Source organism: Vicugna pacos, chromosome 7 (genome assembly GCF_048564905.1).
Source record: "Vicugna pacos chromosome 7, VicPac4, whole genome shotgun sequence".
Taxonomy (NCBI): domain Eukaryota; kingdom Metazoa; phylum Chordata; class Mammalia; order Artiodactyla; family Camelidae; genus Vicugna; species Vicugna pacos.
Genome location: NC_132993.1, coordinates 70,831,399 through 70,854,609, shown reverse-complemented (window position 1 = coordinate 70,854,609; position 23,211 = coordinate 70,831,399). Strand labels below are relative to the sequence as shown.

At 37.2% G+C, this 23,211-nt stretch overlaps 1 long non-coding RNA gene across 1 annotated transcript; it reads right to left on the bottom strand.

The window, feature by feature from the left end:
• Positions 1-8,998: 8,998 nt before the first annotated feature.
• LOC140697582 (uncharacterized) lies at positions 8,999-20,019 on the bottom strand. The gene is made up of 4 exons (XR_012074733.1): positions 19,968-20,019; positions 14,889-15,004; positions 9,985-10,032; positions 8,999-9,302 (listed from the first exon to the last, which is right to left on the bottom strand). It is a non-coding gene; the product is annotated as an uncharacterized lncRNA (long non-coding RNA).
• Between the last annotated feature and the right edge of the window lie 3,192 nt (positions 20,020-23,211).

The following is a 23,211-nucleotide window of genomic DNA, read 5'->3' as shown; positions in this document are numbered from 1 at the left end:
AATAATAGTTCTAGGCTCTGTAGATACAATGGTGAACAAGATAAGCAAAGATCCCTGGCCACCTGGAAATGATACTTTAGTGGGAAAAGACAGCAAACAAGTAAATAATGACCAAGAGTATTTCAGACAATAATAACTGCTAGGAGAACATAAAACACGGTGATGTGTAAGAGCGGTAGGGCAGGTAGGAATGGAAAATTTAGACTGATCTAGGGAAGGCTGAGTGGGAGAGGCGACAAGAGAATTAAGACCAGAGTATGAAAAGGAAATAGTTCTGGAAAATCTGGGACAGGGAATTCCAGGCAGAGGGAACAGCAGGTATAATTTTAAAGCTGTAGTTCCAGAATAGGCCTGTCACCAGGCCTACCCTCTCAATTATCTTAATTACCTTCTGGTCATTTCAATAAATATTTGTCTATCAACTCCAAGTCAGTTTAACAAACCACCACATTAACTTCTTCTGTAAACTTGCTAGCCCTTTTACCTTTAAAGTTTTTGGTAATCAGGTTCAGAATCCTGAATTAGCTGACACTCATGTCCTTTCTTTTCAGGAAGCATCAGCCAATATTCTTTTGCCATGCTCTCCTGTCCGCTTCTTACTTCCCTGGATATGTCAGCCTAGACTAGTTTCCTGACTTACTTGAAGCAGAATTTCTCATCTGTAAGATAGAGATAGTAATTATGTACTCATCTAGAAGAATTAACCTGGGTTTTGGAAAGAGGCAAACAAATTTAAAATGTGAGTCACCACTTATTAGCTATGGCCTCAGAAATGGGACAACTTACTTTAATCTCAGTTTCTTCATTTTATGAAAAGAAAATTCACAAAATAAAAATGGTATACTTACTTCACAAAAATTTTGTAGAGAGTTAAGATAAGTTATCACACCAGAAAACCTGAAAAATATTTAATAAGGGTTAAGTAACGTTGTCCCTTTTGAGTATGGAACTGACAGAATTAATTTAGAAACTACCGAGGAAAATATTTTGTCTTTTTTTTTTTTTTTTGCTTTTTTTCTCTTATCTTCCCAATGTCACCAACTGATTCAAATCCACAACTCTCCCTACTAAAATTTTTCTCTAATCTTTGGCTGCTAAATGAAAAATTCAGAGTTCTTCTGCTTTCAGCTCTCTCATCAAGTAAATGGAAATTAGGACTTTGGGATATGCAGCCTGTAGATGTTGTCTAGAATTGGTTATAGGAGTCAGAAACTGTCATTGAAAACAGCGTTTTAGCAGTTCAAGTATCATTTGATTCTTGCTCCACCAGAAATAGTCCCTTGGGAATGAAGGCCTGAGCCCAGTGCAAGGTAGAAGGAGGATTCTAATCCCCATCAGGAGAAATTTCTCCATTAAACTGTGGTCTCTTGTAGGTAAAGCCAGATCTCATTCAACTCAGTATCACTAGTGCCTAGCCCAGTTCCTAGAACATGGTAGGTACTTAATCAAATGTGTTTATTTTCAAGTGATCTGATACAGTCTTGAGTAAGTTTTCAAATAGGAGGATATAGTACTGAATCTGAAGTTCATCACACTTCTCCTGATTGAGTTTCTAAGGATACGGAGTTTCACATGGGGAAATCTGTGACCTCTGGCACCGTGTGGTTTGAGGGACTGGTTGTTCCAAAAGGATTGCAATCACTGAGCTGATTGGGAAGGGAGTCCTTGCCTAGTCCTACAAACCCCACACCACCCCTCAAGATCAGGAGCCTGCCAGCTTCCTCTGCAGAGTTTGCCAAGAGACCGACTATAATATCATGGAGCAGATCGTAGTCCTCAAAGATCAAGAGAGAATCTTCTTTTCAAGCTATCATTCTCTGCACTGGGAGGTCCAGCAAAGAGGATCTTTTGCTGTGGTTGCTTTATTTGTTTTTGGTTTTGCTTTGTTTTGTTTTTGCTTTTTTTTTTTTAACCAAGTTCAAGGCCAGAGAAGTGTATCGCCCATAAAGTAACCCCAGAACCTCATGCCAGAGGAATTTCTGACAAAATGAACGGTTTCAAATGCAACAGCCTGCTACCAAGTTCCCAGCTTGCGATCTCCCTGGAATCTGCAGTTTCAGATTAACCCTCAGGAAAAAGCCCCTCATTCTGATGCTTCTGTCATCCTAATTGTCTGCTCCAATCCTAGGGACCCTCCAGGCTGAATAAGCTAATTTGGACAACTAGATGTGTGGTCATACTTAAAAGCCATTTTGTTCTGTTTCTTCCAAATATACCTTTTAAAGAATGTAAGGAAAAAGAAGCAAAGTCTCTTTAAATACCCAAATTCAAAACACAGAAGAAGGAACACAGGACGTTTCACTGAGTAACTGAAGTGATTACATGCAAAGCACTTGCCCGTAATCAAGGAGTTTCAAAGGAGGTTAGAGGGTGATTGACAGTGTGGGCCACCCTTTAAACTACATCCTGATTGGAGGAAATAATTACAGGCAGGGAGAAAGAAACTCCCAGTACATTTCTTTATTTTCAGATCTAATCTGGGGGAAGAAGGACAATAATGGGAAATAAAATTTTGAAAGTTTAGCAATCTTATTCTTGGGGAACAAGAAAGCAGGAGTCTCTGCTGTTACCTACTATAGGTTTCCTTTCGGTTTTCTTTTTCTTTTTTCTTTTTTTAAATTTATTTACTGAACAGCTATTATGCTCCAGATTGTAAGAAAGATGAAAGGATATGATGCCATGGAAGCCATTCATGTGAACTGTAAATCTAGAAAAGATATAAATTGTCACTGTGGGTATTAACTTTTCAAGAAAAAGGATTTAGGGCAAAGAGACAAGCTGTGAGGCCAGATTAAGCTTGCTGTCTGTCTGCCAGAATGTACATCCATATACACATATGTGCAGATAAATGCAGAGCTGTTCAGTTGAAGCAGGCATGGGGCCACTGGACTCCAAGAATCGGAGAGTCCAGGAGGGCACTCGAAAGCCGCTGGGCTAGAAGAAAGTGTTCATGCATCTCTCTCTACTGTGGGTACTTCAGCCCCTCAGAAGGGGCCAGGGTGTTTTCTTGATGTCTTTGAAATGCTTCCTCCTTTTTTCCTCTGACTTGTTCTTCCATTCCAATGCTTCTACCTTCAATTCTCAATTTTCTTCTTTTCTTCTTATTTTTTTTTCTAAAAATGTAAAAGCCTGACCATCTTCCCTGAAGATTTATATTTTGATTTCCCCTGCTTGTCTGTGATAACTACTGAAAATACAGACTCACATTTCTATTTTGATTTTCCCTGCTTGTCTGTGATAACTACTAAAAATACAGAATTTAATTGTATAATTTTTGTTTATTACTTACTCATTGCATGATTTTCTCATAAATCCCAAGAAGCTCATAAGATGATTATCTACATCTTTTAAGAAACTAATCACGAGTGCCCATTCTTTGGAGTCAGTTTTAGAAGACTAGAATCCTGGCTCTACCACTTAGTTGCCATGGCCTGTAAGCAAGCTACTTAACATCTCTATGCTTCATTCTATTCTTCTATAAAATGGTAGTAATACTAGTATTTACCTTTAATGGTTGTTTTAAGTGTGAAATAAAATAATAAATGTACAATGTTTAGCACAGTGACTGGCATATATTAAATACTCAATACAGCCACTACCATTATTATTATCAGTATTATAATTATTTCCCAGGAAAATAATACTGAATGGAATTCTGTTGAATAAAAATTAGAATAGGTCTATGTTCCACATTCTTTCCCAAAGAGAAAAATGGAAACTTTTCAGAATGTCACCCATTCACAAGAATGCATTGCTGCAGCCAAATGGGAGGGAACTAGAAAATCCTGAATGGAACTGGCTAAGCAGAAAGTATATTAGACTGAACAGTGAGCCAGGAATGTAGGGAAATAAGGCACTAATGAAAAGAACATTGGCTTTGAAATCCCTGGTCACCCATGGTCAAGTTGGATGAGCAGAAGGTGATGCAATCCAGCTGCCTTTCCCGCCATGGCTCCTTCCTTGTTGCAAGCATTTTCTTATGATAGACCTAATATCAACACTATTTCATCCTGCCTTTAGCTGTTCTGTTCTGTTTTATGAATAAAGTATTGTCCAAGGTCCTAGGGGATTTTGTAAAGTATTTATAGGTGGCAGAATTTAATTGGTCTAGAAACAAATGTATAACTTGAATGCTTTCAGAGACATACACAACCAACTACTCTCAGTGTAGGAACCGGACCACCAGTTCTGCTGTGTGCTTTATTACTGTAGTCCAGTGAACCAGGAAATGCTAAGCAAAACCTTATCTCCTACCAAGCAGGAAACATTATGACATTTACAAAATGTCATAAATAACATACAATTGATGTGTCTTAAAAGGACTTCTCCTTTTAATCATGTTTAAGTAAATTTTTAAATCTTGTACATTTTTCTAATTTGGTTGACATTCTTACAGAAACCTTGTTAGCTAAATATGTTGGCTATTGGTCTAACATCATCTTATGCATTAAAAAAAGTGACTTTATTAGTAACTGAAATGTTAACTATTTCATCCCATATGTGACATGCGAGATAAAAGCAAATTATTAAACCCTCTTTTAAAGGAAATAAGCTGTATAAATAGTTTGCACCATTGAATGCATTTGCAGGCACAAAAGTAAGTAAATTTCCCCAGGGTCAATATATAGTGTGCAGTATTGCAGGCAGAATAGAAGAGAGAAAACTTTTAATTCTTCAGTTATTCTCCCGTTTTTTAGAAGCCAAAGAATCATAGGACAGAGTTAAGCCACTCATTTAACATATGTTTATTGGACCCCTTCTATGGTCCTAAACAGTTGTAATCCTCTAGTATGCAAAAAAATTATATATATTTTATTATATATATCTATATGTGTGTATATATATGCAAGTATGAGCTATGTGATATGGCATGCATATGCATATGTGTGTATACATGTATGCATATATACACACATATGTATATGTCAGCCAGCAACTACAGAGCTCTTTTTATGTGCTAGAAATTGCTCAAAGCATTTTTCCCATGTAATATTTCACACAACCAATGAAATACATATTACCTCCCATTTTGTAGATGAGTAAACTGTGACACAGAGATGTTAAATAGTGTTCTAAAGTCATACTATTAGTGGCTATAAATCTAGATATTGCCCATCCATAAAAGATGGATGAACAGAATTGAAACTGTGAAAAGAACTTTTAACCATGAAAAGAATAATAGAATGCTGCCTTTGTTTTCGCGATGTTCTTAGCTGTTTGATGGCAGAAATTTCCTTTCTTCTGAATTTGAACAATTGGAGTTAACGTTCCAGAGAAACATTTTAATCACTGCTGATAAAGCTGATTTCTCCCCAGTCCGTAAATCACTCTTGCATTGTTGGTATATATTAGGGAGAAGTCTTGATCGTAAAACTTAGCGTTTATATAGTTTATTAAAGATTATTTTTTTAGAGTCATAACATTCCAAAAAATGAACTTCAGGAAAAGATTCTTCAGCTTAGGTTTATTTTATTTTTTTTCACTACACCAAATTACTTTCCAAGTAGCAAGGCCAATGTTATTTTGTCGATTTAAGAGATTAGGAAACTATAGTGTAAAGAGAGCAAGGAACTTGCCACATCGCATTGCATTGGGCTAAGATGAGACTAAAAGCCGAGTCTTGTCATTCCTACTCCAGTTTTTCGACCACTTCATGCTGCCTCCCTACATGAAATAGTGCGTGATATTCTAGAAACGAATTCTAATGAACCACCGGGTTTCCACAGTGGTAGACGATGTTGCCGTCCTACCCAGTGTGCACCCTTCCTGTGCACCCATCCACTGTGTGATTTCACTTTCAACATCCAACCCTTGTGACTCTTCTTCTGCAGATGACTGCAAGGACTTGGGGATGTTTTTCGCTGGAACGGTAAGCAGTCCTGAAGAGTCCCAAACTCCTTCGCCTGGGGGAACAATCCCGAGGCACATCCCAGACTTCAGAGTCCATCTGCAGCATCGGGCAGATGCCACTCTCTGCAAGGCTTTTGCCTGAGCTGCTCTTTGTTTGGCTAATTCTCCTTCCCTGTCCTGCTTCTCCCTTTTTTTTTTTTTTTTCTTCACTCTCTCTGGAGTGCCTCCTTAATAAATCACTCATACCTGTATTCTTGTCTCAGAATCTGCCTCTGTGGAACTTATCTGAGACAGATGGTTTTGTTTATTATTATTAACACATGATTATTGTCATAAGAATTAAATTTTTGTTTCCTGTATAATCCTCATTAGCTACAGTACTTTATGTCACATCCCTACCTCTTCCGGAGACCTAGATTTGAGTTGACACCTACTGAGCACCATCTATGTAGATATTTTGAAAGTCCTCCTAATGTCCAAACAAGACTGCATTATCTTCTCCACCCACCCTAACTGCCTCCCCTTCTTATCTCTGTTAGTGGGAATTTCTTAAGGAAGAAACAGCCATCATTTTAACTTTTTATTCTTTTTTTACTTTCTTCTCTTGAATCAGTCCCCAATACCTACCTGTTTATGCATTTTTTTCAAATAATCTTTATTACTTTTCTTTTCTTTACTACTTAGTTTACATTCTCATCATTTCTTTCATATACTTCTCTAATAATGTTCTGCATTTCTCCATTGTCTCCATTATCTATCCTCAAATTTATCCTACACCAGAATAGTCTCAAAAGATGATCTTGTTATTTCTTTGCCTGAGGAATTGTTGTGAATGTTGATATTTTAGCTTTAGTAGGTAAAACCTGATTGGGTTCAGGCCACAAGCTCTGATCAGCCTTCAGTGTCAGTTCCTTTTTCAAAGTCTTTGTGGGGATATTTGTATCAACTCCATGTGTGTATCACTCAGTGGCCGGTCTGGGATCTAGATGGTGGTCTCTCTGTTAATTCAGTTCTCGTAAGTCTAGTCTGCTATTAGATCTGTGTGTGCACAGCTTGGTGGGGAACCCAACCCAGCTCTAATCAAAATATCCAGTTTCATTTCATGGCAAATTTCTCCACCCAGAGAAATGACAGCAGAACTACTGGCAAGCTTTATAAATGTACCTTGTGCTTTACCCAGAAGTGTCCAGGGAGTGTCCCCTCTGCCTGGAACATACTTTCCCCAGTTTCCTACCTCGTGCTCATTCTGCATCATCCTGTCTTACAACCCAGCACCTGCACTGCATTATCTTCTCTGTTTTTACCGACAGCAGCTCTTCCCCCCTCATTTGTACAACGAGCTGGTTACCATACTTGTCACATGGCTCTCTCACTATAGGCTCTTAGCTCCTTGATGGCGAGGACATTATTAATCAGTCGTGTATTGTCAGTTGGAAGCACATACTAGATTAACACAACATTTTCAAAATAAAAAACAAATGCGAAGTGTTTTGGAAATAAAGAAGAGTATATTTTTGTAGGTTTTCTGCTAATTCTGAGGTGTAGATCTGTAGAACTGCTGAGTTACTGTCTCGAATTCAGAAGTTTGTTCAACCCACATCTCAATTCCAGGAAGCCTAATGTGTGTGTGATTCATCCACAATCTGCTTGGACACAGTATTTTGAGTTTTATCTCCTTGTCTGCAAATTGGGATAATTATTGTCTGTGTCACTGATAATATGTGAAACAAACAACAACAACAGAAACTCAGGGCATTAATCAACTTTTACAAATTCAGATATTACTATTTCACTAAGGACCAACAGCAAGAGAAGCAATAACCATTGAGAGAGTGCCCACTGGAAGGCCGTTCTTAGGAGGAAAGATGTGCCAATTATATTTGAACAAACCCATTCTTTTTTGGGAAAGCTTTAAGTCCACATTTCAGTGAACAGTGCTGATCCGCTTAAAATGTTAACGAAGGTGCCATATGGTACTCTTTCAAAGGAGGAGAAGGAATACTTATACTTGCAGAACCTTTAGTGGCAAATAATTGTATCAGATGAAATCATTCAAGATATTCTGTTAGGTGACAAACAGAGTTACTGTAGATTTGGCTGTTTCTAGAGTTATTGTAAACAATTCTGGATTAAATATCTCATCTTCTGAAACAGTAATTTTTATATTAAGAAACATAGTTAAGTATTGTAGATTATGTGTTCTGAAATGTGATTTACGTCTAAGAGAATATCATTTGCTTCCAAATATTCTGTGGCTTCGTATAAGTCTTTCATTCCATATAAGATAGAGATAGATGTATAAAGTGATCTATAAATATTGATTGCAAGTATATGTATGCTTTGCTAAATCAAAAATCATGAGAATCTTTAAAATTTCCAGATTTAAATGCTAACATTTTAACCATGCCTATGAAATTCATTCTAGAACCTCTGCTTCTGATTTTTAAAAGTTTTAAAATATATGTATTAAGAAATAGATAGATACTTTAATAAAATTCCCCAATTGATCTTGATCACCGTAAATAATATTTTAAGGAACTTTATTTCTTTATTTCATAAAAATGCAAATATTTTCAAGTTAATTGTATAATGCACATTGTTCAGTGAAGCACATGAGATAGTACAAATGATAAGAAATTTAAATTACTCTCAATGGAAATATAGATGTAGATTAGAAAATAGTCAAATCTCAGTAGGAAATATGTTTACCTTAAAATGTAGTGTGTATATTTCTCTATGTTTGGGAAAAATATGTGGTAGTTTTTTACGTCATTGTGTTATAGCCTTATGTTGAAAAGTTTAATTGCATAATGGCTAAAAAGAATCTTTGTATGGAATTTTAAATCCATTAAAACAGTGCTGGTTAGAAAATCTCCACCACCAGCACCAATACATGAAATCCAAATGTAAATAAAGATCAAAGGCTTTGCACAGCTGGCGACGGTGGCCATTCAGTTCACACCAGGCCTCATTGAGCAGTTAACAAAGTCATGTTTAATAGCTATGCTGAGTGTCAGTGTCACCGTGAAAGGAGAGTATAGTTGGAGATCAGGAACCAAAAATGGAAAAGGGGTTATAAGTGAAGCTGAAAGTTATCAGCAAAATCCCCAGGAAAACCTTACCTGTAGAGAAGCAAAATGATTTGGGCTTTAAAGTTTACTTCATCTTTATTAAGCAGATTTATTTTGTACACGTTTGTTCTAAACTGTTTCTTGAATTAGTAAACATTTTTATTTTGAAACAAAACTACGGGACACTACCAAGTAACCTCAAGTAAAATTTGACACACTGTACATCATCAATTCCTCTCTGTAAATCAGGCATGCAAATTCCAAGTCACGTCCCAGGAATCAAGAGTGAATTATGTCTTGCTTATATGAGGTTGCTTTACACACAGAGTCTTCATTCATGGAATCATTTCAAAGATGGTGATGAATATGAATTGAATTCTTCTACAATGAGATTATTATGTTGATCAAAAATGGGTGGATCCCACAATTTGAGACATAGACCACCCCCCTACCCCTTCTCTTTGTAATGCCCTTTAAATAATACATCTGGTGTTTGTTCTCCTAGTCTGAAAATAACTAGTAGACCACCAGTAATTTAAATTGTACCCTGTTCCAAGGATATTTGACATGTGGTCCCTTTGGAAGAACTAATGCAAAAAACTGGCTCTAACCCTGGAAATAAGGTTACCATAGATTCACAGAAGGTTGCAATTAACTAATATCAAGAAGGTTAACCTGCAAATTTCTCTTTCAAATACATACTAATCTCATTTGTAAACCATTTTATGCAGTTGCAGAGAATTAAATAATAAGGGCTATAATGCTTAATTTCGAATTTTAATTCTTTTCTCTGAAAAGAAAAATAAGAAGGAAATGTCACATTAACTTAATAGTTACCAGTCTACCAAAGAACACACACACAGTGAATTTATTCAATGCCTAAAGTTTATAGATAGAACTCTCTCTCTCTCTCTCTCTCTCTCTCTCTCTCTCTCTCTCTCTCTCTCTCTCGAAGAGAGACTGGAAGAGAGAGAGAGAGAAGAGGAGAGGAGAGGAATTTCTTCTGAAGATCGTGGTATCTGTCTTATTTGTATTTAAACTTGTTTAAAGGAGATAAATATACCTTTATAGTTTAAGGTGTTTCTCCATCATTCCTCATCACTGTGATTCCCTAGTGAGGTGGGGGGAAAAAAAGAATAGACTCATTAGAATATTAAAGCATGAAGAGTTAGAAATTATGTAATTTCACCACTGCACTCCATTGTTTAGGATCCTGAAGCCCAGATGACTGAATGACTTGCTGCAGTGTGCACAGCCAGTTACTGCCAAACATGAGCTAGAAATCTGTTGTCCTGATTCAAAGTCCAGAACACTTTTTTACAATTCCATTGTGTCTCTCATAAAATATTCTGCATATATCTCTGTAATTGATAAAATGTGGGCATACTTAACTAGAAGGTAAAATAGAAGCATATAAAATTTGGTGACAAATTTAAATAAATTCTTGTATAGAAATTTTCCATTTTAGAATTTTTTTAATGGAAATGGGGCAACAAGTGAGTTTTCTGATAAAAGGAAGCAATCTATGCATTTGATTTTTTTTTAAATAAAAGAGTCTGTTCATGAACCATTTAAGACTTACCTATAGCATAAAGAATTATTTTAGTTTCATGTTGACTATTTGGAGCAAAGTACATAAACTGAAATAGGGAGGAACATATTACTGTGTGTCCTGTGAATTATGATGCTTTCCATCCATGCATAAGATCAGTAGAAATCCCTGGGATATTTTCTTTTGTACCTCTGTTATTTAAGAAAGCATGTTACAGAACCATACAATAAGCAAAAAAAAAAAAAAGCAAAATAAAATAAAAATTTAAATGGACATAGAATATTAATTTATATGACAATAAAATGAATTTGTCTACAAAGTAATAGAACTAACCGTATAATCATCCCAAGGGTAAGGAACTTACTGATCATTTTAGTCATGTCCATTTTCCCTGTAGCCCTGCAGCATCCTCTCCCCAGTGACCACCCTCTTTGTCATACCCTCCAGTTCTCTCTTTCCATGGTTCATCTGTCTTGTGGTAAAGTGGATCATTCATTTAATTCCCCCATGTAAATGGTAAATACTGAAACATAACTCAAACAGCACTAAGTCATAAAACTAAATAGTGTTGCACTAAAATCATTCTTGGTTGTTTTTTTACAACATATTCAAAATAAACAAAACTGAACAAATTTGACCCTAAAAGTGAGAACAATTTGGCTGAAGTGCAGATCTTCAACATGGGGAAGGAAATGAGTATTTGAAGGGCTTGAAACAATGTCACTGGTAATAAAGTTAATAATCCTCATAAATAAACTCAGTAATATCCCCACTTGAGATTTTTGCAGAGTAAAATAGAGAAAGTAAACATTATTTTACAAAGTGAAAGTATTGGAAAATGTTACTTTTTGATCATGAAATTCTGACATATTCTTGACAAAATTTTACTCCTGGATATTTGATCTTGAAAAGTATCACAAATCAGGAAAGATATCAAATACAAGTAAAAACAATATTCAGTAACTCCACCATATATGATCAAATTAATTAAAAAATAGGTCTAGGCTACTTTTATTGTTGGTACAAAGTCACCATAATGGGAATATATCAAATTTTATCTTGAGTTTCCCTTCAAAAACTGTAAAGAAGGTCTTCTAGAAGATGAAGTGATAAAGTAGATATGATACCATAGAGATTATCAGTGTGACTCACTTCAGTTTCCTGAACCACACTTTTCTCATCTGAAAAATATGGGAAAGTAATAAATGTCTTGCAGAGTTGTGTTGAGTTTCACAAATAACTTGTGTAAAGTGCCTGGTGCAGAAGAAGAGTTTAATAAATGATAGCTCGTGTTACTGATGTGACTGGAGGACGCAGGCTCAGCAAAGCATGGGAGAAACTTCAGACAGAGGAAAGGAATAGAAAACGCCAGTTTTGCTAGGTTTGGCTCTATTAAACATCATCTTGGCAGGAGCACATAATGTGTACAATGCAGCATTTTTTATGCAGGTGCAAATGTATGATTTATGCACTTATAAATAAATCTGGCTTTACACATAGTTGACTATGTAAAATGGGGCTTTTTTTTCCAGGGAACTTGTGATCATGGTATTCATGTAAAAAAGAACATGAAATTATTGAGAACTTGTAACAATAGGAATTGTAGAAATGATGATGTCAGGAAAAGCTTGAAATAGTTGACAATTATTTTTTAAATGCCATTATACCCAAGCCCAGCGTCATGGTTTACTTTTTAGAAAGTAATAGCAAGAAGAAGTTTAAAAGTAAATCATAAGCAACTGTCCATAAAGATCTATATGGAGGAGATCCTTAAATAAGAAGTAGAATGTCAATTACTCACTTGCTATCTGTGGCACTATAGACAAAACACAGAACATGTTGTTTTATTAACAATACTCTAGATCAGTGTGTCATTGGATTTTTATTATTTTACTGTATTCTATTTATTTTAAATGTTTCTTTGTTTAGTCATGAAATCCCTGCTTCAAAAGATAGCTTATTCATATGCCTGCTATTTAAGACAGGTACAACTCCACCTTCTCTGACTGAAGCAGCAATGGTACCCTGGCATTCTTCCAGCTTCCAGAGCAGCCTATGTACCCTTGTCCCAACTATCCTACCATCTTAGAGCACCACAGAACCCAGTGTGAAACAATGTTTTCAGGAATCTTTTGACAGTAAAAAATGTTTGGTCCAACAGTTAATTAAGAACAAGCACTACACTTTCCTTAAGAATATATCTGCACGTTTTTGAAGTGCAGAACAATTACCTCTTCCATTTATTTATAAAAATATTTGACATGAGTCATCCACAGTTCTCCTAAAAAGACATATGGTGTGAAGTGAACAACAGTGTGTTTGGAGCAACAGAAATCTAGTTGGGTTCCATTTGCGTCCATTTTCAACCTTGGTGACCTTAGCCAAATCTAACTTCTCTGAGCCTCTGTGTCTTCGAATATCTAACATGCACCATGATCTCTACTTATCTCAAAGGATTGTTGTGAGCTTCCAATAAGGTAGGTACGTTTAAGTGCTTATAATATTTGTAACATTCACATTCTGTACTATAACGCTAATTTCCATAGGTTTAGGTTATGAATTTTTGTTCAATAATCACAATGCTGATTTACTTTTCACTTTTAACTCTTTGAAAATAGCTACTTTTTTCATAAAAATACAAATGTATAGAGTCATCATTAAATATTAGAAAATTTTACACGTGTAGTAATAAATCTATATTTATGTTTCAGTTACTAATAGAGTTCAGCATATGAAACACACAAGAATCTTTCACTTCAAGAGAAGTAAATATTCAGATATGAAAAAGAAATCTGAATAGCATAGCCTGTTTCTTTCACTGGCTCTGATTTGTCAATTAGAGTTCATAGGAACCCAATTACTTATCATATAGAAGCTCAAAAATGTCAAAAATGACATGGAGGTATTCACCTTTTTGGCTTTCCAAAGGCCAACACTGAAGCCAAGGCCAATTAGCAGACTTGGGCCAGATGTAAAGGCTGCAGGAGAACTTTGGTGCATCTTTTCACGTATTTAAACTTCATGAGTTGTTTCATGTTTTCTATTTGTTCTTTTCTTTGTTTTGTCTTATTCTTGGATTGCGGAAGTTTCTCTGAGAGTAACCCGTAAAGATTTATTCAAAGTTGCTTTTGTTTCCTAAACATGGAGAGCCTGCTTCGTGGGTATGCAGTTAGTTGTGCAGTCTTGCAGGGCCCTGTGCGTAGAAGGTCTTTCTTGGCTTCACGCTCTGCTCTAGCCTTCTTGAAATCTTTAATAACTTTTGAACAAGGGGACTCAGCTTTTCCCTGGGTCCCCTAAATTTGTGTTCCTGGTCCTAAGTCCACTTTTTCTTCTTGGGTCAACTTCATTCTTCTCATTGATTGCCTTTTTCTATTCCTTTTCTGCAACTGTAGTCATCTGTGGTTGCTTATGCATTTTTTTTTTAAGGTGAGGCGATTAAAAGTGCTCTTGGTATGCCTTTGTATGTGGGAAGGACTTGGCCTTTAAATGCTCAAGCAAGGAGCCTTCCTCTTCCTGCAGGGACTTAAAGCATGTTCTTGGGATATTCAATTTCTCCACAGAACAAATTTCTAATTAAATGTAATACTGATCCAATCACCTTTCAAGTTAGGATCACTCCAGGGTACAGACTGCTCTTTATCCTCCCCACATGTAGCAAACTACATCTATATAAAATATTTTCCTAGAAAAATGTATTTTCTATGATGACAGATAATTTTATCATCAAATACCTAACAAGTGATTCATTTTATGAGTTAAGCAATAGAAAATATTAAGAGTGATTTAATGGAAGAAATACTGTTTAAATAGCTCAAGGAAAGCCATTTTGTAGGTAAGGTGGTTCAGGCATAGAAAATATTGAGGGAATTGAGATAAGATTCTTTACTGTTTATTGTGGACATGAGAAAATGTTAACCCCTGTGTGTTCACACACATACCTATGTGGGTACTTCATCCTGCATATTTTTAACCATAGGAAGAACTGATGCATTGAGGAGAGGTGGGAATGTGCAGAAAAGGCTGGGAATGCTGAGAAAGGTTAGTAAAATGGAGTCTCATTTTAATCTCTTACTCTTACCCATTTCATATTCAAGGTATTAATTTTTAGTATTGTAAAATTTGAAAAATACCACAGAAGTGCAATTTTCAAGTAGTCAGTAATTTTTCTCAAAGGGTACTCAGAATAATAGAAATTCCCCTCAACATGTGGCAGAAATACAATTTAAATATGTAGCAAAATAATCTATAATTTTGTATTCTTATTTATGTCATATATTATTTCATGGTATATAAAATCTATTACATATTATATTAGGAAATCGTTTCATGTAAAAGTCGTATTTCTTTGTTTAACCTCTCAGTACACATTTCCCTAATTAAATGACAAAATGCTAAAGTAAAATGAGAGATCTTACCATAAAACTGTTGCCACTTAAATGGCTTTATTGTGCAGTGAACCTTCCCGAATCATTTACAGACAGACTTGTGGGCAGCTCATAGTCTGTGCAGGTATGTGTATATATATATATACCTGAAAGGAGGAGGTAAAGAAGATTCAATTATTATCAAATTCTACCAGGAATCTTAAGCTTCACAAAGTTAAAAAAAAAATCACTCTTTTTATGAAACTAAGAATACAGAGCAGTGACAGAAATTGGGATATAATAGAAGGATATTTCTTCAATTTCTTGTCTTTTCCACTCAAATAATTTGATTATCATTGTCTTGGAGAAAATAGTAAAAGACATTGAAGATTTGATTGTATAAAAGTTCAATAAGTTAATAGCTTTCTCTATTACTGGCTCTAATTCTGAGCTAGAAATGTCCCACAACCATTAGAGTGTCTGCTTGTTCTTTGTGAGTAAAAATGTATTTTAAAAATGACACCTCAAACTATTTTCATCTAGGAAATGGGACTGGCAGAGGATTTGGGCATCAGTGACAAAGAATTTTTTCCTTTAAATTGGGGAATATCTGAATTTTTGTAAAGTTATTGGCATCATATTTCTTACTATTTTGTTGTGTAAAATATATAAATAGTGAAAAAATCCAAGTACTCTAGATTAGATAGATACATTTATCAAAACATACAGCAAAAGCAATTTTAAACTCTCTACTGTAAAAAACCTTTTTTTTCTAAAATGATATTGACCTTCATCTACAACTTCCATTATTCAGCCTTATTTTGGTATGAATATACTAAAGGTTTTTATAAAAATAATATATTTAACATGTATTTTCAGAATATATTGGGTTGAACACTCAGTGTATTCAAGGAGCTCTGATTTGGCATTTGTTTTCGTGAGAAGCAGCTGTATGAAGGTAGTGTCTGCATTGTCTTTAAAACAGCTATTGAAGGTGTCTGTAGGGATTAAGAACATGAGCCCTAAACTCAAGTTTGACTCCTAGTGCCATCCCTGGCCATCTGGGTATCTTCGGCCACTTCTTTTTTAGAATTACAATTATAAATCAGTGTCATCTTCACAGGGGGATTATGAGGATGAACAAATGTAAAGCACTTCCAGCAGCGCCTGGCAGAAGATAAGCCCTGACTGAACGTCAGGCGAGGTGCTGCCGCCGCCACTGCACTGGCCAGTGATCCATTTGGACTGACTGACCAGCATCCCATTCCCCTCTTCTAAGAGAACACTGATTTCTTGTTGGGGAAGTGCCATCCCCTGCTTGGTGTCCTCTTGGGAGGACTGTAAAGCCAGATGCCTCCTTTCCCACTAAGAAAGCTAGCGAGGAGCCCGAAGACGCCATCCGTGGAGCCCTGCTCACACGCCCTGAACGGCAGCTGTATGGGCTTGTGTCACCAAGCTCAGCCAGCCACTCTCCCATGTGCTGTATCTTGAGACTTTTCAGATATAAAGCTGCTTTTTGAAATATCTGATAGGATTTTGCGTTTTCAGAGGGTGTCTCTGTATATCTCTCCTTCCCTGAAGGCGATAGGTTCCTCCTTCTCCCTTCTCCTTACTCCTGCGGTCTGGCCTGGAGGTAGGGGTGAGGAGGAGCAAAGGCTGAGATTCTCACTCAAAGTGTTTCATTTTACCCTGAAAAATTCTGTCTCTGGGTGCAAGGATCTGAAGTCTTACCAGATTATTAAATTTCACTCTTATTTCAGTTCAATATTCCCTCTCCTCTCAAAATAATTTGCTTGAGCATGTTTACCTTGACCTGAAAGGGGCTACTAGCCACTGGCACAGTGGGGAGCTGTGGGGTTGACAGGATGGCAAGAGAAGGAAAGCAGTTCCAGACCTCAAGTGGCTGCCTCAAGTAGATACTTGTTATGGAGGCCAGGGCGATGGAGCAGGTGGCCTCATGCATTAGAGTGATAGTGCCTGGGAGCAACTGTCAAACTCTGTCTGCTACTGAGACATGAGTCACCTTGTTCTAGTAACAGACACAGAGTCAGCAGGAAAGTGGGACTGACTGAAATGCTGTTGCCTGCGAGAGGCTGTCAGCCCATTCCAGCTGTTGAGCCACTAAAAACCTTACTTCCTCTTGGGTACAGGCCTGGTTTTTTCAACCATCCCTTTGATTCTAGGAACTCCCTCTTATCTTTTCACCAAATTTCCTCAAGTTACACAGAGGTGATTTCTGCTTTTTGAAACAGAAAACTCACTGAATCAGTGCTGTACAGTGTCACTCATGAGATAAACTCCTGAAATTAGTGCTAGAAGAAAATTTGTTTTCCTGGCATTCTACTATGCTTCTCATGAGATAATTTATTCTTTTCCTCTTTTTGCTTAGCTGCTAGGAAGTTTAGGGCAAGAAACAGTTTATGACTACAGTAGCTGTCTTTAAGCTAGGATTTGGGGGAAAATATAATGCCTGCTTTTTCTGCTATTAGTGCCTCTTTACTTTATTTTTAAGTATTTTACCGTATTTTAATTTTTAACAAAGATGTGACTTGTGTTCCAAGTTGCTCCCGTTATGTTTAAAAGGAGCAATAAATACAAACCAGAACTTAAAAAGAAGTAACCAAATCGAAAAGAGATGGTGTATTTTTATTTCATTAGGTAAAAGTACTTAATTTAAATTATTTAACTATTAAAGTACTGCCTCATTTTCCTCTACTCTGCTACTCACCTATAAATATCCCCAAAGAATCAACTACAGAGACATAAATTTTTATTCAACGTAATAAGTTAGTCTTTAAGTTTATTTTCGTAGATTTCTTTTAAATCTGTTCTTTGTGTATATATATAGGTATGAAACTTTAGTGTCAATAAGCCAGAGTGTCATGAAAACTTGCACGATTCTTTTTTCCTCTGATATTTAATGTCATTGGACCCTTTTCTTTATATTTAAAGTCTTCAGTGGCACTCACTAATGATTAATGACCCACTGGCTCGTGCTGCCTTATAACATGAAAGTCACCGAAATGCCTTTTCCCCAGAGAGCAATTATGCTATGGAACAATATCCCCTACCTGGTGCACTGAAGTCCCAAAGGCTGGCTGTTAAACTTGCAGTTGTAATTCGTGAAAAAGTCCAGAAAGCCAAGGTTTGAACTGCTGGGGATTTTATGCACAGTTTCGTTTTACTTGAACCACTTGTTTCTTTTCTACCTTTCCTTACAAAGATTTTGAGTAAGTAGCAGGAACGGCAAAGACTTGAACTAGGTGTTTTCCTATTGAAGTCCACGGATACCTAACTGGGAGTTATGTATCTTCCAGCATTTTGGTTTGTGACATTATACTGCTGACATGAAAATAATGCAGATATTCAGGCCAAGTGTATGTGTACAGATGCTCACCTATTTTGATGTTTCAATAGGGTAAGACAGGTAAGACAATTAGAAAAGGATGCAGCTCAGGCATCAGAGTTACATTTTGAAATAGTAAGAATGTCAGTATATAATTACGCATGTAAATCTCTGGTCCATGAAGTAAAGGATGCTTCTTATTCTTCCCTTTTCAGCAGAATATTCAGAATAATTGGCTCAGGATAAGTATGTAAATAAAGCCAAAATTATTAGACTTGTAAAAGCTAAAGAAGTCACTAACTTCCTTGAGATATTTGATAGTGAGGAATACCTTGCCAACTTTTCCTATCTGCTTATAAAAAATAATAATGCATGTTTATTGAATCAAACAATTAGAAAAATTTCACTTTTATGTGACTTCAACTGTTTTGATGCTATGAAAAGTGCAAATAATCTTAGTTCTACACAATAAATATTTGTAGTTTCTTTGGTAAAACAAACACAGCATATCCGTTACAGCACAGTGAAGGACCAGAGCATATGATACTGCTGAGAACCATGTGAATTCAGAAAATGGAGACATCATTATGAACTTCCTTAATCATAGAAGGTGGAAGACAATGATTTTGAGCTGAGCCCCCAAGTACCATTACAGTGTGAATAAAAAGAAGGGAGGAAGAGAAAAGTATTCAGAACAGAGTTTTGAAGCAGAAATAAGGTGAGTTTTTGTAGGAGAGTGGATGGAAAGTGGCTTCCCTTGAGCTGAGAGTCAAGGTTAGACTGTCCTAGAAAACAGACTCAGCTTAGAAAGACTCAGAATCCCAGAAGTGTTTGGACCGGCTAGTGGCTGTGAATTTTGATGGGCCACTGATCTGAGGCCAGAGTGGCAGATGATGGAGTGTAGGCAAGGGAGTCATCCCGAAGCCTCTTTTAGTAATTTAAGTCCGAGGTGATGAAAGTCCCGGGTAGTGATGTAGCTGTGGGAGTGCAGCAGGGGAGGCAAAGATGAAGGGATGATAACTCTTAGGGACAGATTGTAATTAGATGATGAAGGAGCAGAATGAGTAAAAGATGACTCCAACATTTCTAGTCTCATTCAGATAGCTAGAAGAATAATAGTATCTGTGAGAGATATGATGCAGTTAGTACATGATAAATTGAATGTAGGAGCAAGACAGTACAGTGGCAACACCCTACAAGTAGTTGGAAATATGAGTCAGGAGAACTGCTGAAAGATCTGATATGTATCTCTTGAGATATAAGTATTTATGTATCTTTCGAGATACGCATATTTCTATGACACTATGACACGTGGGTGCATGCCATAGAAAGTAGTAAACAGGAGACTGGGAAACCTAATTTCAATTTTGATATAAGTAAAACTGAAATGCCATATTAAGAAATAATAATTTATTCAGACTTAATATCTGATGACCCAAATACGCACCCCAGCCACTGTGCACATCAGTCTCCTTATCTGTAAGCTAGAGATAATAACCTTGATCTGCACAACTCAGAAGGAAACATCTAAACTTTTTCATCCTAATTATGCTTTCATTTTTTAAATCTCTGGTTAGTCAGTTAGCCATTAAATAAAAATATTTTTCTGTATTTGAATGTTGTTATTATCTGTTAGTAATCTAGAGATATATGTAAGATGTAAACTATATTGCAATTTCTGACTACTTTGCACATCTGCATTTGTTACTTGTTGACAGCTTCCTCAACTAGCCAGCCAAGGGGCTTACCCTCTGGGTTAGAGTAAAGTACATTACTTACCTTACCCAATGGATAAGGGTCATGGTCCAACTGGTGTCTAACAAGTCTACTGCAACCCACCACATCTGCCTGACGCCCTCTCCCCCTGCTTGTCCTCTTTTCAAGGCGCACGGGGAGCAGTGGAACGTGGCTGTATGGACAGCTGAGGGAGGAGGGGAGAGCACTCTGAAGAGTGCTCTGTTCCCCGGACACCATCAGGCTATTAGCAACCAGAGTCGTCCTACTGCAGGAGAGAGGAAGTGGAAAGGAAAGAGAAGGAAGAAGCAGAGTAAAGCTGAAGAGAATAAATCATAGGGAAAGTAGGGAACAGAGTGAAGTCCTTTGCAATCACCAGCGTGTGTTCTAGAGCTCCTTTTCCTTTATCACTTTACTACCTCACTCCTGTATCTCAGCCCCTAACCTCCGATAACTTGAATTCTGCTGTGTCTCCTCCATCCTCTCTCTGGAGTCCCTGCTTTTCAGAATCGTTAGGTCCAGAGTATTGAAGACAGTGCCACTAGTCCGGAGTAGGGGTCCATCCTGTTTATCATCATCTGTCAACATCTGGCGGGATGTAAAGGGGGGAACAGTAAGAAGCAGTGTTTTCTGCCTTTGCATTTTTGTGCCATCAAAATAGTGACCTTCTTGACCTCGAAGGTCACTGTTACAAAAGAAATCGATGTCACTGAAAATGTAAAGATGTTGTTGTCCCTTTTCTTTCCTCTCACTACACATAGTGCATTTTCAAAGATTTTAGTGAAAAATAATTCAGTACTAGAAATAGTAAAGATTTACAACGTACACATTACATTTACGTCTCTTTTCTTTCACTGCATATTAATGCATTTGGGCACTGAGTTTGTTTTCCCCAGAGAAATTATAAACTGTATCTTATTCAACTAAAGTATAAGTAAATATGTTAATAATGGAGCAACATGATATATATAGTTTTCCATTTTAAGAAATTCTGCCTCAATTTTGCTAAACCTATGACCTTCCTCTGTGCATTTCCAATCAATGAAATGTACAATTGTATGTTTATTCTTCTGAAAATTAGTAATATTTTTCTCTATTCATTCACATTCTGAGGGAAGGAGTTGTGTTTTGTTCTGTGATTCCTATCATAAAGATATTGTGCAAACTGTTTGCAAACATCCTGCTATGTTCCCTGGCACCAGCAGCCTTGAACAGAAAAGATTAGATTTACTCTATTCTGGAGTCTGGCACATAGAATTCTTTTTGTAAAGTATTTATTAATTTCAGAGGCTTGGTCTTTACCATGTTTGAAGATAACCTGGAAAGTATATAAACAATGGAATAAGGCAGAGTTGGTCAATTTTATGTCAGCTTGGCTTCCAGGGCAAGTCATTTCAGTTCCCTTTGCCTCATCTGTGAAACAGGACTAGTAAGGACTGTCTCGCCAGGTTGTTAGGAGCCATCAATGAGGCAGCCTGTGCGAAGACAACACATGAGCCAGTGAAACTGTTAAGTACCCCCTCCATGCTCGACATTGGCCTTGGAACAGGAGATTAAGGGCGTGAGTATGTGTGCACACAACACACACACTCCCCTCCCCACTCTTTCCCTCTTAGGGCCGAAAGATAGTGTGACACTGTTCTGACAAGCCTCTATTTTCTTCTAATGAATCCGCAGTTTATAAATACAAACTGGGTGCACACTAACTAACACAAATTGCAATAGAGTTGTTATTTTTCAATTTGGACCTTGGCTACGTTACTCTATAATCACAGTTTTAACTGTGGACGCTCGAGACAGTGCAAGGGGAACAAGGTTTACTCTCCACCTGGATGGCACAGCTGGGAAGAGGCATGGTCTCAGTCTCCCATCAGCTGGTTTATAACAGTCTCCACTCAGGTCTCACTTAGGAGAGTGCAGAGCCAAGGGAAAGTCATTCTTTTGGGACATTTCCCAAAACATATTAAACTGGACGTTAGAGCAAGTTTTAAAGGGAAAAGAAACCTTAGAAGCCCATCGTGAATGTATCTTTGCTGTGCTGCTTCGGGAGTATTGGCAGCCTGCCCGTAGGCACCTTACATGCTCATGAGAGAGCATCCTTAGACTTTTTAGAAATAGGTTCATCTGTTACTGGAATGGGAGAGTACAGATGTGACACTAGATCCCCTTCAGAGATAAGCACCGGGTTGGGGAAGTTTAGCTTCATCTGTGGTCACACCAGAAATACCAAAGTTAATTTAGGGAACTTAGCAAGGGTGTCCGGCAGAAATATATTTACAATGGTATAATCTGTACATTTTGATACTTTGTGGAGTTGGTTTTGCCATGCTGAAAATAGTCTGGTTTTAATTAAACACCAGAGCAGTGGTCCTTTACAGACGAAAAGAGAAGCAAGTGATACTGTCTTCAGAAGAAACCTTAGTCTCCTGGGGATTCAGGGATGAAGATGTACTACGCGCCTCGATTCCAGTGGTCAGTGCAAGACTCTGAACCAAGCCCGCCGGTCTGTGCAGTCATGTGGTCCAGCGGAGCTTTGTGCTGACAGCATGGGAATGGCTTGCTGAGGAAGCAGTTTTATTTTTAAGTATTATTTAATGGTCTTGAGTTTGTTATTGAAAAAGAAAAAGAAGCAAATGAGAAGAAGAATTCCTCTTTTTTTCCCCTAAGTAAGGCAATACAGATCTGGAGGCTCTGACCAGATGACCAAGACCTGAAGCAGCAAACTTAACCCCATGGAATGAAGTTCCACTTCTGAGCTGGCTGCTTCTGCACCATACAAAGGCTGCTGTAGGGACCAAGGGAAGACAGCAAATTCTGCGTTATCCATCCAGGAGCCCTCGTGTCTGCAATCCCTGTGCGATACTTCGTGAAGGGTGTCAGTCTGATGAATGGTCAGCCCAGGAGGCTCTAACATTCAGTGACTACTAGCAGCACCGACTAATAGTGCAACGTGTGCGTAGAATACAAACTGGTGATTGCCGGGGGCGGGGTGGGAAGGGGCATACTGGGAGTTCAACATTTGTAGATGCTGACAGGCATATGCAGAATAGATACACAAGATTATACTGTATAGCACAGGGAAATGTATGCAAGATCTTGTGGTAGCGCACAGTGAAAAAGAATGCAGCAATGAATACATGTGTGTTCACGTATAACTGAAAAATTGTGCTCTACACTGGAAATTGACAAAACATTGTACACTGACTGTAACTCAATTTAAAAAATACAAAAAATAAAATAAAAGTACAACATGTGTATGTAAACAGAGGATATGGCCAGCACTGCTGATCTTTG